Source organism: Apium graveolens, chromosome 5 (genome assembly GCF_009905375.1).
Source record: "Apium graveolens cultivar Ventura chromosome 5, ASM990537v1, whole genome shotgun sequence".
In the NCBI taxonomy this organism is placed as follows: Eukaryota; Viridiplantae; Streptophyta; class Magnoliopsida; order Apiales; family Apiaceae; genus Apium; species Apium graveolens.
In genome coordinates, this window is record NC_133651.1 from 7825042 (window position 1) to 7832687 (window position 7646).

General features: G+C 33.3%; 1 pseudogene; it reads left to right on the plus strand.

Annotated features, from left to right (window-relative positions):
- The first annotated feature begins 1695 nt into the window (after positions 1-1695).
- Positions 1696-3339, plus strand: LOC141659742 (putative pectinesterase/pectinesterase inhibitor 20; annotated as a pseudogene).
- Positions 3340-7646: the final 4307 nt, after the last annotated feature.

Genomic DNA, 7646 nt, shown 5'->3' on the forward strand with positions numbered 1-7646 from the left:
GACAATCTTTATGTCTCGAGGTCGCGTGACCACTTCCCAAGTCTTATTCTTCTGAAGTGACTTAATTTCGTCTCCCATTGCAACAAACCATTTTGTAGACTCAGGACATGTAACTTATTACATGTAGTGTATATGCCACCATATCTTCAAAACCATATCTTAAGATGTACCTTATTACGCAGATACACCTATGTTATCCACTTGTTTAAGCACACGCGACGTCCATCCGAGAGTTTTCTTTACACTTCAGATTCACACTAGTGTAGTTGAAGGATTTGCATGGAATACAGTTCCCTCACTTTTGAGTCACCAATAAATAGGGAATTTTGAATGTGTTTCATCAAGTGAGTTGATAAATCAAGGTCTATTATTAAATAAATGAATTTAGAATGTACTCTATTATTATAATAGAGAAAAAAACACAATGAAATTTAGATGATTGAGTAAATGATGTAATAGCCTGGCTAAAATCATATTTAATTTTATCAGAGTTATGGGGACATTAAAATGTCCAGGTTTCCTTAATTAGCCAAATTACTGATGTTATGCAAACCAGGGTTGATGATTAGGCCGGCAAAAGACAACAGTAGCATAATGACTAACTACTCTAGCACTCACCCCAGCCACGTTTTCCTCTTTTAGGTGTTGCGTATTTCTGGAAAATAATTAATTTTAGAAATGCAGAGTCGATATCCAAGATGAAACGGACGATGTACTATGTTAACTGTAATATCCGGGACATATCGTGCAATTATTTTTATCGATAAATGATTATTCACTACTAGAATTCTGTCAATAGACATCGGTCCTTAGGCATCGGTTGCTCAGATGACCGATGTTAAAGTTCTTTTAGACATCGATTATTTTAAAACCGATGTTACTGCTTATATTAGACATCGATCGAGAAAATAATCGTTGTCTATAGTTATTTTTCAAAAATGAAAATGTTAGTTAAACATCGGTTTTTATATAACTGATATCTTTGTTTTATAGACATCGGTTGTAGTTTACAACCATTATCGATGATTAACTAAAAATATTAAAAAAACATGCGGAAAGTTTCCCCCCTTTTATTTCCCAATTATTCCCCTCCTTAACCAAAAACTAAACCCATGTTCTCTTGTATATCTATCCTCTCAACTCTCTTCCTCTCCGGTATTTCACTCTTATTCTCTCTCATATCCCTCTCTGTATCTTTCTCATTCTCTCTCATATCTCTCTCTCTCTCTCTCTTTTTTCTTCTTCCTCTTCTCTCTATCTATGACCATATTTCCATAATTAAAATCCTAATTTATATCACCATCTGACATTGCAAGTAATTAGGGTTCCAATTAAACACCAAATTATAGATCTTCAATTAATCAAACTCCTGCTATGAGAAACCCTAATTTCTCGACCCGAATTGGATTAGTTATTTAATTGGGTTTTGTTTTCTTTATCAAGATTTGTTTTTTCGTGTTCTTATTTTTTATTGGTGTTTTCAACAAGTTTTGAAATATCAGTACCCATCTCAAATTGGAGGTTTCAAAGCTTGTGGATGAGATTTACGAGAAAGTGAAGGAGAAAGCTTGGGGTAAGTAATTAAAAACTTTACTCTCAAGAAAACCTCTTTGGTCTTCATTTATGAATGTTCTATATCTCTCTTATGCATTTGACCTTTTTTTATCAAAGAGTGAGAGAATTTGAGCAAGAGGGATGTCAGCTCTAGATCGTCTCGATTTGGAGGATAACAAGGTTTTGAGAGAGCGGAGTTTATATAAGATGAAGAAAATGGTCGAGAAGAGGCGACAAGGAGTTGCGTTAGGTTATGGTGAGTACATGGAGATTTATGTCTTGAAGGTGTTCTTTTCTGTTGTTAAAGCTAGTGATCGCGTTGTTTGCCAATTTTATTGTGAAAATTGGCCTTTCGAGGTATGATTATTATTTTGTATCTTCATGTTCGTAATTAATTTTATGTTTTGTGTTGTATATGATGTGTAATGCATCAAGTTTGATAGTGTATATGATGTCAATCATCTCTTCCGAATAACAACAACGCCAAAGTGCATGGCTATGGATGCTCATCCTTCACCAACTCCTTATCAACTGCTCGTAGATTTTTGTCATTGACACAAAAATTTCTTCAGCGAAGCTCTGGTTTGACAACCAGAGCTATTGCTGGTCTTAAAGATTGTAGTTTACTAGCTGAGCTTAACGTTGATTATATATTAGAGTCTTCCACAATAATCAAGGAAGCTCAGACCTTATTTGTTTCTCAAGCAGACACTGTTCATACATTAATGATATATGTTTTAACCAATACACAAACTTGTTTAGACGGGCTCGAAGAAATTGCTTCTTCTTGAAGTTTGAAAGATAGAGTATATGTTCATCTTGTTAATGCAACTAAGTTTTATAGTGTTTCTTTATCTCTTTTCCAAACAGGTTGGGTTCCAACTACAAAAAGAGTTTTATCTCGTACTCCTAAGAGGAGAGGAGCATTTGCACACATTAGATTCCCCTTTAAAACATCTGACAAAAATAAAGTAATTCTTCAAAAGATAGGTCGTAGACATCTTCTACAAGATGATAATGATTATATAGTAGTGAGTAACATTGTTATCGTGAGTCAAGATGGAACAGGGGACTTTACAACCATCAAGGACGCCTTAACTTTGGCTCCCAACAAAACTGTAGCTAGTGATGGTTACTTTGTGATATATGTCACAGTTGGGGTCTATGTAGAATATGTGTCCATTCCAAAGAATAACAAGTACATTATGATGATTGGTGATAGAATTAACCAGACAGTAATCACTGGCAACCATAGTACTGCTGATGGCTTGGCAACTTTTAACTCTGCAATATTTGGTAAGATATTATTAATTTCTTGATTTAATTGAGTCAATTTTAACTTGTAATATTTTATACTTCGATATTATATAATACTTGTAACATATACTGATACAATGTTGTTTATGCAGCTGTAGTGGGATAGGGATTCGTAGCAGTAAATATAACATTCAGGAACACAGCAAGGGCAGTAAATCACCAGGAAGTTGCAATGCGAAATAGGGTATATATGTCAACATTCTATAGCTACAGCTTTGAAGGGTATCAAGATACCCTGTATCCCCACTCCAATAGGAAATTCTACACAGAATGTGACATATATGGCACAATCGACTTTATATTTGGCAACGGAGCAGCTGTGCTACAAGATTGCAACATCTATCCACGTAAATTTAAATGTATTTTCAGTTTTTTTCTTTTTATTCAGTAGATGTTGGCTGTAAATTGTTCATTCAGCTCTGATACAGTGTATGTTCTACAGGTGATGAAAGAAAGAGCAAAGAATAGAGTGGATGATCTATAGGGTATGTTCTGTGATCTTCAATCAGCTGGAAAAGAGAGTCGTACTAATGATGTTGCTTTATTAGAATAACAAGTTAATCGGACGCTTGGAGAATGGCAATCTGTACTTAATCATCCTTCTCCTGCTTCTTCTTTTCAGGTTATCACACCCACCCTCTTATATATGTATTATAGTGTTTGCTAATTGTTTTGGTTTTTGATTGCGTAATTTTTTTTTGTTGTTTGATCTTTGTGTGATTCGACAATTATGACAAATGGGGATTTGTGCGCGGGATAGGATAATTTAATATGTATTGATGTTTTGATTAAAATTATAACTACTTTAAGTTGAATCAGAAAAAAACACTTTAAATATATTTTAAGGAATATATTTTTAGGTAGTTGCAAAGGGCATGAAACAGGAAGCCTTGGCTCGACTAAGAAGAACCAAACTCAACAGATCGCTGAAGGCCGCTGCTATAATTTATATGGCATGTCACAGTTCTATTTTGAGTATTATATCCATAACTTTCTTGTTGCTATTTAATTTGATTCAGAAAGTCTTAGTTTTTTAATCACAGGTTAAGATTAATACGTGTTTATAGCCAGTTTTTTAATCACAGGTTACATGTCTATAATGTCGTAAAATTAGTGTTAATGTCTATAATATAGGCCAATGTCTATGATACAGGTTATAGCCTTAGAAAGTCTTTGATTCAAAAGTAATTGAGATAGTTTCTGCCCAGGATATTATATTTACCCTTGTGCAATCTGGAGTTTGTGCTGCATTTAGCCGAGGTAATTATTTATCTAGATCTTCAGATACAAGTTAAAGCTGTCTTTCATGAAAAAAGGTAAATGTAACATTTGAATTGTTGAATGCAGAAACCAATGCAAGGATATGCTTTATAAATATCGTGGCAAGCCAGATGCCGGTTTCCCTCTTTTTCAGTTCGAGTCATTGAAATGGCCTGGCTTTAACAACCCTGCTAACAACCCTGTTGTCGAACAAGGCTTGGAAAAGTTTTAGGCGAGATAGAATCTTTTTATTGATTAGAAGCATGGTAAAGAAAATTGGAGCCCGCATGAAAGGGGATGACTTGAGTAGTAGAAATATGGTTAATTTTACACATTAGATGTACTTTGTTTAGAATGATAAATATATTTGATATTAGTTATACACATTGAGAATTTGTTAATCTTGATTTCAATTGAGTAATAATGTATATATATTGGTTGAGTTTTGAGAATTAGGTTTTCTCAGTATTGTGGTTAATACATTGTCTAATATTCGATGTTAATAAAAGGATATTAGCACATATAAACAAGGCAATAACATCAATTCAAAAATAAACACCTGATGTCTATTTATCATATTAACATCGGTTATTTAATAAACAATCGATGTCTATTATTCAAATTGACATCGATTATTTAGAAAACAATCGATGTCTATCGTTCAAATTAGCATCGATTCTTTAAAAACAACCGATGTCTAATAGGTTTGAGATATCGATTTTTTAATTTTAATCAATGTTAATTCGTAAATATTGTTTGTGTGTTATTGTTTTAAATAGGCCTAATCGTTCTAATATTGCATTTCTGAACTTGACATAACTCAATTAGATAACAATAATGTTAATTAGACATTAGAAATTTTCCAGAAACGTTGTGTAAGATTACTTAGACATCGGTTTTTAACCGATATCTATGAGAAAATATCTTTAACATCAGTCGCGAAGATAACATACATTTTTTACATAGACATCGGTTTTTAACCGATGTCTAAGGTGTTTTTTGTAGTAGAGATTATGTCATACGTCTGATTTGGAGTTCAATAACATGCTCAAAAGTGTGTTTAATTTTCGAATTTCAAAATTTGGGTTTATAACCCGTATGAATGTTCTCAATTGAAATTTGGGGGTTTTTGATTCAGGGGTTATTAACTCTTGATTTATAGTGGGTTGTGTTTCTTATAAAATTTGCAATCGATTGATATATAGCTCGTTAACAGAGGATGCTTGAATCGAAGAGAGTTGTGTTTTAAAGATTTGCGATGTTCGCCGGAAACCGGCGATATTCTTGGCCAATTTCCGGCCAGAACAGGGATGATTAGAATGTTTTGAATGCATGAACAAGTTCCTGGTGTTGTGTAGTGTTGATCTGGAGGTGTTGGTGGGGTGAGGACGCCGGGATCGTCTTCTCCGGCCACCCCCGATTTTCCGGCGACTGAAACTGCAAAATTGCAGTTTAGTCCTTGTATTTTTGAAGATGGTGAAGTTTAGTCCCTGTAGTTTGCAAAGTTTTCAAAAATAGGATTTCTGTTTATAAAATGTTTAAAAATCATATTTCCTATTTATTTTTATTAAAAAAAATTCATTTTTAATTTCTGAAAATTCTGAAAATTATTATTTTAATTCCGAAAATTATTTTTAATTCACAAAAAAATCTGAATTAATTAGTTAATTAATTTCAGTTAATTTATAATTGATTAATTGGTCAATTAATTTGAAAATTAATTGATTAATTGATTTAATTAATTATTAATTGATTTTAATTAGTTATTTAATTAGATTTAATTATTTAAAAATGATTTAAAAATTCTGAAAAATAGTTTCGAGCTTTAAAATATTATTCTAAATTATTTCCAAGGCTCGATAATTATTCTAAAATTATTTCGGAGCCAGAATGGGCCAACCGAACCCTGTTTATTAACCCGAAATTGATCCAACGACCCGTTTTAATTCAGAAAAATGTTTTCAAAATCATTTTAAATACCCGAAAGCATATTTATGACCCGAGACTTCTTTATAGATGATATGTCATTGATTACGTGATGTATTATGTGTTATACGTGACCTGTTGTTTGACTATCGGTCTATATATTCGGTGTTTACTTGGTTATTGCATAGATTTCAATCCGTTAATCGGATTTGGGTAAAACGAAGGGTAGATAGAAGTATGTGTTGAATAGAATCCTGTGAGTTGATGATTGATAGATGCTTATGATATGTGAGCAGAAGAGGCAAGGCGTAGGAAAGGGAAACAAGTAGTTGAGGAGTAAGACGATTGAGATTGAAAGCAAGTGCAGGATAATAAGCTAATATTAGGCAAGTGTTCTGAACTTTCTCGAGATATTGTAATTCTTGACAGTCTTGTTGACATTGCAAGTGCTTTGAAGCACGGAAACCTAAATCCTGATTTCAGTTATTGTTCTTGAGCTATGAACCATATTCTTTCTAATCCATTGATTATTGTATACCCAAACAAGAACCACAAATCTACGATACTACTCCACAAATACATACAAACTAAATACCAGACACTAAACTGAATTATTATATACTCAATCCATGATATCTTATGCTTTGAAAGACCAAATCCTTGAAACCCTGAAACGTTGTTTCCTTTGTTATCCAATTCTTTCATTACCCAGCATTCAAGCTTTGAAAGTACCTTGTTGATCCTTACAAGGATTGAAACCCTTTCATTGTTAAACATTTATTGTTATTAATGATTTTGGTTATTGTTTATTATTGCATATTCTGTTATTATGTTAGAATTGGATTGTTTTTATAAAATTGTGGACCAGATTCGTGGTCAGACCATATAATGGTCAAGTTAGGCTAATGTGTGCCTTAGATTCGGTAGTTAGAGCAATGTTGTGTGCCTTGCTCGGGGTTAGTGCGTGACTGATCAGCAGCCTAACCTTGGTTTTTAAATTAAAAGTATAATATCCAATTCTAAATCATAATCCATTATTCACTTGATATCATAAACATATTCACCTGATGATCATTATTCTCAGTTTTGTCATTGTGACTTATTGAGCTAGTTAGCTCATTCGTGTGATGTTGTTTATATTCTTTCCAGTTAAAAAGGAACCAGTTGGTAAAGAGGATCCCCAGTCCAGCGCGAGAACTAGGGGTTCAGGTTGAGAAAGATGAGCTAGTAGGCTTCTTTTGGAGTAATTTAAGTTTGTAAAAGTTTGTAATAATGTTTAATACTCAGTTTGAATTTGAAATAGTTGGGATTTGAACGGTTTGTAATATATATTATTGTGTTTGGCTTGTGTGCATACTTTAACCTGTTGCGGTCCGTGGTGGTTGGTAAGTAGGGTCATTGCATATATTATTATTATCTTTATTATTGTTATAAGCAGGTTATAATTAAGGTGTGTGTGTGGACCTCAAACTTCTGACCCGGGTTTGGAGGGCGCCACAGAAATCATAGAAGAACTACAAGTGCTAGTAACTCTTCAGGACCTTATTATAAAAGAGCCAAGCTATGAGGACTTCACGTAATGGATGTAT